This window comes from Lampetra fluviatilis, chromosome 36 (assembly GCF_964198595.1).
Source record: "Lampetra fluviatilis chromosome 36, kcLamFluv1.1, whole genome shotgun sequence".
Classification (NCBI taxonomy): domain Eukaryota; kingdom Metazoa; phylum Chordata; class Hyperoartia; order Petromyzontiformes; family Petromyzontidae; genus Lampetra; species Lampetra fluviatilis.
In genome coordinates, this window is record NC_136310.1 from 3,062,158 (window position 1) to 3,075,107 (window position 12,950).

The window sequence follows — 12,950 nt, forward strand, 5'->3', positions numbered from 1 at the left end:
AGAATTGTTTCATTATCTGCGAGATCAATATAACTAATCTGTTTCCGAAAGTGTGATACAAATGCAATTATGTGTGTACTTATATAGCAGAGAAAAACTATTCTACATGAAGCTTTAAATACATTTGTATTCATTTACTGAAAATGTATGCATGCTTTAAACAAACATTTGGTGTGGCGATGGTCTTGTTTGAATGCTCAACTCGCAATCGGAAGGTTGCGAGACAAAATCTTGGTTAAGAGTTGACTGCATTTCGTCCCTTTGAGTGAATGACATGAATACCACTTTGTGTACAAACCAGCCCAGAGAGAATGGTAATGTGGAATGTCCACCACGAGATTAATGTGCCGGCAGTGGATATGAGCACAGGCCTACATCCAAAGTAATAGGTGGCCCCAAGCACAGAGGTGGTTTTAAAACAGCGTTCGCTTCAACGGTATTCAGGGCTATTCGTGTAATGGTGATTCGTTGCCTCACGTTTACACGAATCTCTGTGTGTGTGTGTGAATGAGTAATTGTAAAACTTTTTTTTTCTTCCCCTGGAAGAAATATACTGTTAAGCATTTGACCAATAATTCTTCAACAATAGCAAAAACTAAATTTCGCGTGCCACGGTTACTGTCGTACATTCATTTGCATCTAAAGTCAGGTTGGTGCCAAGTTGCATTTATCACAGAGGGTTGTGTGCTCTTCTTTCAACAGAAATATAGTGGAAACACGATGGAGCACGTTCATCTCAGTTCGCTATTTGTAAGTGTTATGTGAATGATAAGGGATCTCTTCATGCGCACGTTGACGGGAGACGGTGCATGCCCACGTGGCAGCAGATCATTCTTCATATTTAGCTTGTGGTTATGCCACCGAATGATCTCAGCCTCCATCACCCGACAAAGCCAAACAATTTAATTGTCACTTGTTTTTGGCTCAACAGAAAGTCGAATAGCAATCCTCACAACCAAATGCACGTATTAGAAACGGTGTTTCAAATGGAACTTGCATCAAACAGAATCGGGACAAGATCTGCGAAGTCACATCGCCAATACCTTGAAGCCATAATAACCGTGTCACTTCTGAGCTGGCCTTTTGAACAGATGTCATGACCTTAACAACACTGATTCGGCAAGATCATTACGTAGAATAACCCACAAAATCAATTCAAAACAATGGCTGTGAAAGCCTACGTGTTAATTGTCAGTCCATTATATTGGCACATCTCCAACAGATCGCTGATGTGATGAATGCATTCCCATTACCGTGACACACAAACTTGAACGCATCGTTTCAGAACTCTAGTTTGGTACGTTACGGGTAACATCACATGGTAGATGAGGTCAAGGGGCAAGGAGACTGAAGTGGTTCGATACCTTACGAGAGCGAGCCCCGGCAAGCGAGCGGTGAAGCAACAACAGACGTGGAATAAAACGGGCAGAGGGGAAGGCAGGAAGTCAGGTTGATCGATGCAGCGGTAAATGATCTCGAAGAAAAAAAAAACATCGAGACTGAAAGCAGCGGTAACACTTGCTGAAGAAAGATAACCCATAGTGTCATTAATTCGGCCCAATCATTGTGAATGAGCTAATGGCAGGGACAGATGCAGATGACTTAAGCAGCAGTTTGTACACACCGAATCATCGTGCTGTACACGCCTTGTGGTATTTAAGATCAGAAAACAGCATGATGGCCAATCTGCAATGCACCCATAATGTTCGTACGTCTTAACTTGGTCAATTTGATTGATTTATTTCACTACCTGTGCAAAGCCATTGATGCCACCACACCAAGCCAGCATTTTCTCCCTTCGACCAAATTCCGCGCCGAAGATGGGCTACCTCCAAGATCTGGCGTAACAATATCCCAGCATCTCTCTATCTCTGGGTCGATAAGTTGCAGAGACCACTCCAATGTTAAGTTCTGCCAATCGGTCCTCCCCCACCCTGCACACACATCCCACCAAAGGGCAAACGTTTTTGCCACATCATGTCAATGGACATTCACCTGGCATGTTCTCTTCTGAACTTCTGCATTGTTTATCCCTGTCTGGCTATGCTTTTCCATGCATCCCTGCCAGACACATTTTATCCAATGCCAAAAAATGTTTTCTCTCCGATTCATTAACAAGTTTTACTATAGCAGTTGTACTCTACGCTACTTATTTGCAGAAATTTGACTTATTTATTTGTAACATGCTAGATGCTCAAAGAGCTGTATCAGATGCCACTCAATCACGATTGAATCACATCTTGGGTCACATCCTCATTAAGTACATGCAGTGTCTAGCATCACTGTAATTTATTAAGTTAATTTAGGCCTTTGGTTCAATTCCAAAGTGAAGATTTAGTGGCATTTTTTCCCTATAAAAGTTTATGGATTATGTAATACATGTTAAAGTTGATATGCTGCCATGGTGCAATGGTTAGTATACTGGACTTGCAATGCACTTCAATTATTATTTCAGTTCAGACAATTGGAACATTTCTAGAATCTCCCCACCACCTCCTGTTCTTTCAGCAGTATAAATCGAAACCAACACAGTTAGTTGATCGGCAGTTGGCATGTCACGGGGTAAAGTGTGGGTAACTCTAACCTCTTCCAAGAGGTCTAGTCAGTGTAGAAGAGGCACCGCTATTAAAAAAAAGTGCTCTATAATAGTTACTGTCAACCGTATTGTTCTCATCACATTTGATAATATTGAATGACATGCACATGTGAGAAAGGCTAAGCAGTGTAATTTTTTTAGAGCTTCATACGAATGATGCGATTTTGTATTTCTAACGAGTAGCATTTTTACACACGCCTTCAACAGAATAGTTTTTTAAGTGTATTTTTGTTAAATAACATTGTGTAACAATTTTTTTTGTTCATGGGTAGTAAGTGTTATTTCCTAATTGCTTATGCCTCAAAAGTACAGAAAATGGCTATTATTTCCGACAAATTTTGCTTTTGTGACCAGGACAGTGATATTTTGAAATTTACCTATTTTACAGAACATTCCAGATAGATTCAGTGCTGAATAAACTTAGAGTAACTTCTAGAACATTTTAAAACTTTCCAGTAATATGAATAGTAGCATGAATACAGAGGCCTTAAGCCCACCAGTTCAGCTTAGTTCCAGCTGCCTAAGTGGATGCATTTTGGCATTTTTCTGAGATGGCATGAAGAGGTTGCAAGCATCCGGCAGATGCATTTGCTATGTCTGCGGCCAATTTATCAAGACAACAGTGAACAAGTACTCTGTGGAAGCATCTGCGAAGATTTCTAAGGCTTACAAGGCATATTTCGGCAAGACTGTTGAGGATCAAGACAAACCCTGGGCACCTCATTTCACCAGCGAGCAATGCAAAAAATCGGAAAGGTAAGATGGACAATTGTTGCTCGGAAATTGATGTTATAAAAAATTTTAAAATTAAAAAAATTGTACAAGTTTTTAATAAAAAAAATGTTTTACAATTTTCAATGTGATTGAAAAAATATATAATACATGAAAAATGTTGCGAGAATCTCTTACACATTAGTCATGGTACAGGAATTTGGCGGGAACCCACTGACCACTCAAGCAACTGCTACTTCTGCATGGTGGACCCTTCCAAGCATCGGACTGGCAAGAATGCACCTGCTATCACGTATCCGGACCTTCCTTCATCCATCGCCCTGGTGCCCCACTGCCATGAGCTCCCCGTACCCACTCCTCCAGAGAGAGAGCAGCCATCTCTAGAAGAGAGCAGCAAGTCAGAGAGCGAGGAAGACGTTGTAGATCCAGATGACAATTTCAGAGGTGGAGCTGAGGAAAGAAACCCATACTACTCCAACCAAAAAGACCTCAACGACTTGATCAGAGATATTGGTCTCACCAATTCCAATGCCCAGCCTTTGACATCTAGATTCAAGCAGTGGAACTTGTTGGATGAAAGTGTGCAAGTCGCAGATCAGAGGAAGCATCACCAACCTTGTTGCAGCTTCTTCACCCGTCAAGATGGGCTCTGCTTCTAACACAATGTGGCCAGTCTGTTCGAGGCAATTGAAATCGCCTGTAACCAGAATGAGTGGCACCTCTTCATTGACAGCTCATCCAGGAGCTTCAAAGTCGTGCTGCTCCACAATGGTGGCTCACTCGGTGCACCTCAAAGAGGATTACAACAGCATCAAGACCTTGCTGGATGCCCTGAAGTATGATGAGTACAGCTGGGAGGTCATCGGAGACTTCAAAATGGTGGCATTCCTGATGGCTCTCCACGGCGGTTTTACCAAGTTTCCCTGCTATCTTTGCCTTTGGGATAGAAGGGACACCAAGGCATACTACCACAGGCGGGACTGGCCAGAGCGGACCGAGTTCTCTGTGGGGAGGAACAACGTCAAGTGTGAGCCACTGGTGGACCCCCCAAAGGTGCTGATGCCACCACTGCACTTCAAATTGGGCCGTATTAAACAATTTGTCACAGTTGTAGATAAGGTGTCGACAGCCTTCAAGTAACTTCAACACGTCTTCCCTAAGCTGGCTGAGGCAAAGGTCAAAGCCGGTGTCTTCGTCGGACCACAGATAAAGAAGATCCTGGAGTGCAATGAATTCCCCAAGAAGCTCACTAGTAAGGAGAAAGCAGCTTGGAACAGCTTTGTCGCAGTGGTTCGTGGCTTTCTGGGCAATCACAAGGTCGAAACTATGTGGAGCTGGTTGATACTCTGGTGAAGAACTATGGCACAAGGATGTTCCTAAAAGTCCGATTCCTTGATGTTCATCTTGATAAATTAGCTTTAAAATTATAATTTAAAAGCTAAATAACAAATAACTTGCACACGATTTAATACATTTCTTCTTGCATTGCTGTGATAATTAAGAATCATGGTTCTAAATAAATTTGACTGTTTTTGGGAATTGCATCTAATGTTGATTAAATGTTTATAGTTTTCAAAGACAATTACCAGCCAGGAGAGATCGGCTGAGCTAAATATGAAATATATTAAACACTGCATGCCCAACGTAATTTTTATTTTTTGAAGCTAATGTAAATTAACTGCATGTGTCACGAGTAAAAATATATCACGTAAATATGCATGTAGTGTGGATAAAATATGTATTGGCATTCACATACATAGAGCAATTCGACATCTGGTCCAAAGTAGCGTTATCAACATTCAATGGCAAAGTACATTTCCAATGATTAAATGGTTCCATGGAATGGGCCATCACTTTACTTGATGTGTAAAGTTGTCTTCTCATACTTGGTATTGGTCAGTTTTGCAAATAGTTTACAGCCATGGACTTAACAATGACACGTCAAGAAAAAGTTATTTTGGCTGATGAAATTGGTGCTCGAATGCATTACTCGGTAAGTGGCTTCAGCTCCCATCACCCTTTCCCATTCCGAGATGTATGCAAGTCGCAGGGTGGGGGGTCCCTTTCATCGCTGAATCTCGGACAGCTCAAGCGGTTTAAAAACATACATTTTATTTAGAAAGGCGTAGCGCCGTTGTTTTTAGAGATACTGCACTCACCGCGGAGAACTGCAGCTACACGACCACACTCTGCGATAGTTGCCGCCAAACCATGTCACACGGCCTCCCCCACGCATGGTCTTGTGGATTCCTCGGTACCGATAAATGCATTTTATTCATACTGTTTTCTTCTGGGTCGACGTACATGTACGTCGTCGGGACGGGAAAAGAGTTCACGTCCATTGCCGTCGACAGAGAACTTGAAGCTGCGCGCAGCTTGTGAGTTGCAAGCATCAATGTAATGCTAAGCGAATAATGTTGGCGACGAACAATGTTAAAACAGTCAGCACGCCTTATTCAGTGGACCATTGACGGCTGCTTGTTACAAGACCTAATTTCAAGAATGCTTGTTAATTAAATGTCAAAAGGTCTACTTTTTTGTGATGAATGCAGATTCAGGTTTTTACTCAGAGGAAATAGGAATTTAAATAATTATCAAATCTATTGGCTTCAGGACTATGGGACATGAAAACATGAAATGCACTTGTGGCTTATCAATTAACATTCTAGGCCAGTGTATGGAATATAATTGAGCAAATATGTAGGCGGGCAAAAAATGCACAAGAGCGCATGATGCATGTTTTACCCCAGAACATTTTAATAATTCGAGGTGCTAATTGATTGCATGTAATTATCAGAATGACAAATTCGATAATACGATTGTGGAGCAACCAGTGGATGACTTGCTAAGCTTCCCATTTTAATGCTTACATTAAGCGACATGAATAATTCAGTAAACAGACCATGATGCTGGCTATGAGATTGTATTACACTTCAACATTACAATGTGTGAATTGTCTTACAGATGAATGTTGCATTTCATAAGCACGTCACTAGCCCGTATAATGCAATCACGCCACTATGTGCACACACTATTTTTGCACTTGCTTATACGAGTGCAAGTATTTTTTGAATTATTATCATCATTGCACGATTACAAATTGAAATTGATGCTCACAAGCATACACGTGTCCATTGCTGCCAAAGTACAGGTTGTCCGTAAATGTACAATGCTCCTGTCTTGAAGATGAGGCCCACACACAAATGGCATTGCAATTAAAATTTTACATCATCGTGACAAGCAATTGTCTACAAGCACTACCTGTGCCAATATGGGTCTGCTGCTGGTGCCTCTTCAGTGACTAATAGCTGTCAACCAACCACCGTAAGAGTGCATGCTAATAGTCGGGTATCTTTCTCCACGTTTGTTCTGTTTGTCCTGGAAGCAATCTATTATGGCCTGTATTGGGTGTGCCATTAATGTCCAAATTGGAGCATCTCTCTGCTCGAATGAGAAATGGGGCAGAGCTTGTCTGAGTTAGTGGACCTAATCCAGTGCTGTATATTCCACATTCATAAGATAAGAGGCCAGATTATTAAGAGGACGTCGACCGTTGATGTTCCACAAAGTGGAGCTCATTTTATTGCTCCTGGTCGGATGATAACTTGAGTTTACTCCAAACCAGGATTTGTTTTCTTATTCTATATTTTTTCATTCTTCCAGAATTTTCTCCCAATTCTGGTGTCGGCGTCACCTCATGAGAGGAAAAAAATCAATTTTGATCTCTCGCCCGTTTTGTACCAGCCGGGTATAATCCATCCTGATACCAGTCTGCCACTTTAGAATTAGATCACAATTGAAACTTGTGCCCAATTCCAGTGCAGTATTTTCCCACATATAACCCGTGGGGTATACCACTTTTTACAAACAAAACATACATATGTATACATAGACTGTTGCTCACTGGTGTATATGAATGCATGTTTTAAGATGGGCAGCAATCATTCAAGATTCCTGTAGGACTCATCAAGGCTGGTAATGGTTGAAATGTAATAAGATTCCTACAGTAATTGCCCAGCTCATGCAAACAAACACCTTTCCCCCAAAATACATCTGCAACATTTAACAGAAGAGATGAACCAACAAACAAGGTTAACCGAGTTATCGCGGTGATGTCATCGTAACCCTAAGTGAACAGGAACGCACACTTTCAATGCGAGAAAACAAAGATGTGAACACAGCTTTGTTTTTTGTTTCTTTTTCCCGCACGCGTGCACACCGAAGAGGAGATTGTATAATAACTCGGGCAACTGATTGAATGCAGACCGGGATAAAAACGATGACGAAAAAAGTCAAGCAAGAGCCAAGTTGGCGGAGTGCTTTTTGTGTCAGGTCGATTGTGATAGTGGAAGGCAAAGATGTCAGCAGACCAAGGGAGGAACGTTGCCCATCAGTGTGCATTGCCTGGTGTAGCGTACGAATCAGAAACATGAGCGTTGACAAAGTAAATAAAACTGTAAATTGCACAATGAAGTATGGAGACATGCATGCTGGGAATGTACACTGAGAGACAGAGAACAGCATATGTATTAATGAACATTTGCAAATTTGAGGCATCATGTTTACCATAACAAAAAAAATAAGTGTGTTTGAGCAGGACGTACAATGACATGTATTTTTATTTTAGCAAGGCCCACTGGCTGTATAAGCACTTTTTCCGAAGTGACATGGCCACAAATGATAGCTCAATGAAGCAGCTTATCACTTGGAAATGTATTGCAGCCAAATACTCTAAACGCATGTTTCTAAACGTGGAGGGAAAAACTGGAGGGAAAAACTGGAGGGAAAAACTGGAGGGAAAAACTGGAGGGAAAAACTGGAGGGAAAAACTGAAATAATCCACGAGACCACGGGGAGAACATACAAACTTCAAATATGCAGTCGTCAGGGTTGGGATTGAACCCACGCCCTCATGTATACCAGGATGAGGTAGGTAACATCTCACCACCGTGGCACCCCTATGAGGAGAAGGGATGAGACTGGCGATGAGGACGCATACTCTGGAGGTGGAGCGATAGCATGCACAGGAGAATTCTGGTTTGTGACAATGCAAGACTGAGGGATTGTGATGACGTACGGAGGCTGTCGTCAAGTATGGCAGTTGGTGATGAGGGTGACAACATGGCCGAGCAGTAGCCCGTTTGCCACTGGGTGCAGATGTTCACTGTTAAAATCAAATGGCCACCCCGATATGATAATTGGTGGTTGTATTAACCACGAGAAAAGTATGTCCTCTCTGCTTCTCAGTGGGCGCGAAAAGTCTACAACATAATTTCAATCGGCATCATAAGGCGACAGCCAGAATTATCCCTATATTTAAGACCGAAACAGGAGGATTTCTCCCTTATTACTGGCTAGAATTGTGAATGTTGCGGGTTTATTCTCCAACACACTGGTGTGCTGAACAAGTAACGAATTGGCACGTTTTGGTTACATGACAAACCTTACTAATTGGCTGCCGGGTGGTGGCGGGTTTAACGACACATTTATATTTACGCAATCTAACCCAAAACTCTCTATTAGGGATCCTTTCCTGTGTTCTCGCGACACCAACTCGCTGTTTAATGCACAGAGCAATGTGCACACCCATACATTTCAGACGGGGGTTGTAGGAAACACAAAGGGATTCCGACTTGCAGTCCAATTATCCTAATGTAATTTTGGAAATTCAAAGCACATGACACTTTCTGATGTGCAAAAGCATACATTAAAGAGAATGTGTAGGGCCAGAAAAAATACGTTATTCTCATTATAGGAACAAAAATAACGTTACATCAACACGGAACATTTTGCCTCATCACTGATACAAAAATAAGACATTGTTTTAAAACTCATTTACCTACATAATGGTTCATCGTACAAAAATCGCCCTTACAAACTTAAAGTAGAATTTTTGTAGAGACAATATTATTATTGTTATTCCATTGAAATCAATTCTGAAAATGATAGTGCATGAAACTTAAATGATATCTTTACGTGAAAATATATAAATAAAAAGTAATACATCAAGTGGATAGCAAATATGTAGACTTCATTATACATTTTTTGCCTGAAGCGTAAAATTGAGTCGACACTCAGACACGTAATGTACCACTTAAACCAATGCGGTTGAGACTTAACATTCACGACGTACGCTCCAGCAAACACATTATAAATGAAGGCTCTCACTTCTGTATTTGTAGATAAATAAAGGGTTTAATGTGTGGAAAATAAAACATTTTCAGAGGGGGCCAGAACACAGTTTTTTTTTCACATCTCTATGAAAATTATTCAAAAAACACGAACACATTAAAAGTGTTATTCATTCTGCATACAGTTCTCCAGTTCTGGGCAACCAAGGTGCAATTGAGGAGGAGGAGACACACACTATCAGCAAAGGCCGCGATGCAAATGCTGGGTTGCAGTCGAAAGTCGATCATTAGTAGCCATCAGAGACACAAACACAAATCAATGACTTGGAGAGTGCACAAAGCCAAAGGACACCATTTGACGACTGAGAAACGTGACCGTTATGGCAATGGGCAAAACCATTGGGGGCTCAAGGAGGCAGCATTGAACGTGGCAATGTGCGTGAGCCTAAGAAAACGTGAGTGTGAAAGAATGGCCCGGAGCGCAGACCAGAGTGCCGTTGGCGTGACGCGCTTCTGCTAATTGCGCGTGTGCGCGTTTAAGCTTCGCCGCTCTTATTGGATGCACGTGGCTCACGTTGGAAATTTCCATTCGGCGTGGAGGGAACAGTCGGGGATGTGTTTGGAGAACAGATACAAGGTGAGTGGATGAGTGTCCCTGAAAACAAATACATCGAATGATATTTTAGAGACGACAGTGTTTACACATGTCTCTTTTAAAATATAACTAAGCTCAAAGGGTTCTCCCTGGTTGTACAATGAGTATGGGCATATCTGAATGAATTGTATCCATAGAGGAAAGAGCTATATATGGGTGATAAAAGTATACATTGTACTTTTATTACATATTTGCAAGGATTGATTGTATGTTATATTCCACAATGTTGCACATATTTGTAAAGCAAAATTTAATTGATTATTAATAAACATTTTTGTATATGAACAAGATTAATTGGATTATTAAACTGCAAAATGACTTTGGCACGTAAAAAAAAACATTATTATAATGCAATGAGTGCTGCAATTGACAAGGTGCTAAATTCCCAGGGCTCTCTTCCAACCCATCACAGCGCTATTGCTGGATTTCAGACTGAAATATCTGCTTTGAACAAAGCGCATGCATATCATGTTAAAAACTCAAGTTATCGTGGCAATAAATGTTCAGTCTTCAAACATCTTCTTGATTTAACTCTTACATTTACAGCTTCCTCAAAAGGTAATATAATACTATTGTTCTCATTCGTATATGTTGTTTTATTTGATCTGGAAAATTCCATATTCTTTCCTTTCGAAACATCGATGGCCTTTGTCAATACCTTGACTCCTCTAATATCAAAATCCCCGTTCATCCCTTTACATACTCGTACACTATCCTGCTGCAAATTCATGTCTAAACATTTTTTTAAAGCTAATCCACAATATTCCAACAATGCCTCTCAATTAAACTGACGAAGAAAACCACATTGCACCAATGGGAAGATACTCGGAATAACCCGCAAATTATTAAGTTTAGGATGTTTCGATTTGTCAGCGTAAGTTTAACCATTTTTGTGTTTTTTATATTCTAATAATTTGTATGATATGATAATTTTACGTATCTTTGTACAGCCCAAGATGATGTCAACCGATGCCCTATGACATCACTTTCTTTATGGGAGAAGCACAGAAATGATGTGACATAGTAACGTAATTCCCCGTCATGTCATACTTTGGGATCAATCTGAAACAAAACATGCTCTTTTGGAACATCCAGAATTTAATACATCGGCCTGATTTTTTTTATTAATCCTAAAATATACTGATAATGGTTTCTCACCTCCCATGTTATTACCATCTTTAAACAAACTGCCATGTCTTTTACATACATTATTTTATTTTTCATTCTATAACTGCTGCTCAAGCAAATCCTGCATTTTCCCCTTAGCCTGCCATTTTCTTGTTATAGAAGTCAGTGCTTTCCCATCGGATGCCCATATAAGGCAAGTGATGTCAAGTCGCTTGCTATTCTTATTGCGGAATACATGAAGGCAATTATTTTCAGGAGGAAGAAAGCGGAGTATCCTGCGAGGAGTTGACACTCAGGAATACAATTACTGAGCCACATTTGAAGCCTCACACGAGCCACAACACCTGGCAAGTCATGGTGGTCACCCATCCAAGTACTGTACAGAGTGGTCCAGATGCCTTGTGACCCCCAATTAATTGATCCTTCATTTTGTTTTACCTTTGCATATTCATTATTTGTTTTAAATCAACCTTACGTTTAAACGCATCTGAAGTTTTGGAGAATTAAATGGAGGTCACGTGACATTTGATCCAGCCTGGAATAAGCAGGTAACAGCCTGCTTAGCTTCGGACATATTATGAGATTTGGCAAATTTGCTATACATTTTCCAAGCAATATATTATGTCAAAATATTTAAAGTGGCCTTTTTCCCTCTCCTTTATACAGAGTTTAAAATCGCAGTTTAACTTATGTATAACAAACGCATACGAGTATTATAATGGTCACCACAAAGCAAATCACCCCTCTTTAGTCGTATGAACTGCTTTATGAACGTGCTGCTGCTACAACACTGATATAGCGATTTGGGAAGGTGTGGCAAGCACCATGCCTGGCTGCCTTTGTGTCCTCAGTCTTAATTACAATTAAATCAAACCTGGAGCAATTTCTTTCTTCCAGAGATGACCTAGATAAGAGGCACAGGCTGGGTTCAGATCTGAAATGATGTTTCTACTCATCCTTCATGTGTTTAACCAACACCCATCCATAGCGTGTTCAACCAACACACATTCATAGCGTGTTCAACCAACACACATCCATAGCGTGTTCAACCAACACACATTCATAGCGTGTTCAACCAACACACATTCATAGCGTGTTCAACCAACACACATCCATAGCGTGTTCAACCAACAGACATTCATAGCGTGTTCAACCAACACGCATCCAGAGCGTGTTCAACCAACACACTGCAGGTCAAAACCTTTAACTTTTTCCTTCTACGCTTTCGTGGTTTGAATTGGGAATTCCCTCCCATGACCTTGCTAAATAAACAAATAGTATTCACATTTACCGATTACAATGTTTAAAAGTGCTCGTGGTAGCTGGCTGCTTGTGGCCTGTGCTGAGTAAATGTGTAGGACACGTGTGTGTGTGTGTGTTGCTGTGCTGGTCAGGGGTAAACCAAGTCGGCTAATGCTGCAGAACAGTTTGCTAAACGGTTTGCCACACAGCACCATAATCACACACACACAACAAATGCATATTATACATTATAACTTACACTTATACAGAAAATGACGAAGATTATAGAACGGCGTTGCATAAACTTTAATAAATGCTGAATTTATGTTCATGCGCTCAGAAAATCCCCAAAATGATGCTGTGAGGTGTCTTGGAAATCTTTTGGGGTAAAATTAAACCAAACTGGTTTACGTGAGTGGGAAAACAACCAATGTCATTGGTGAAATGTCGAGTCTGTTGAATATAT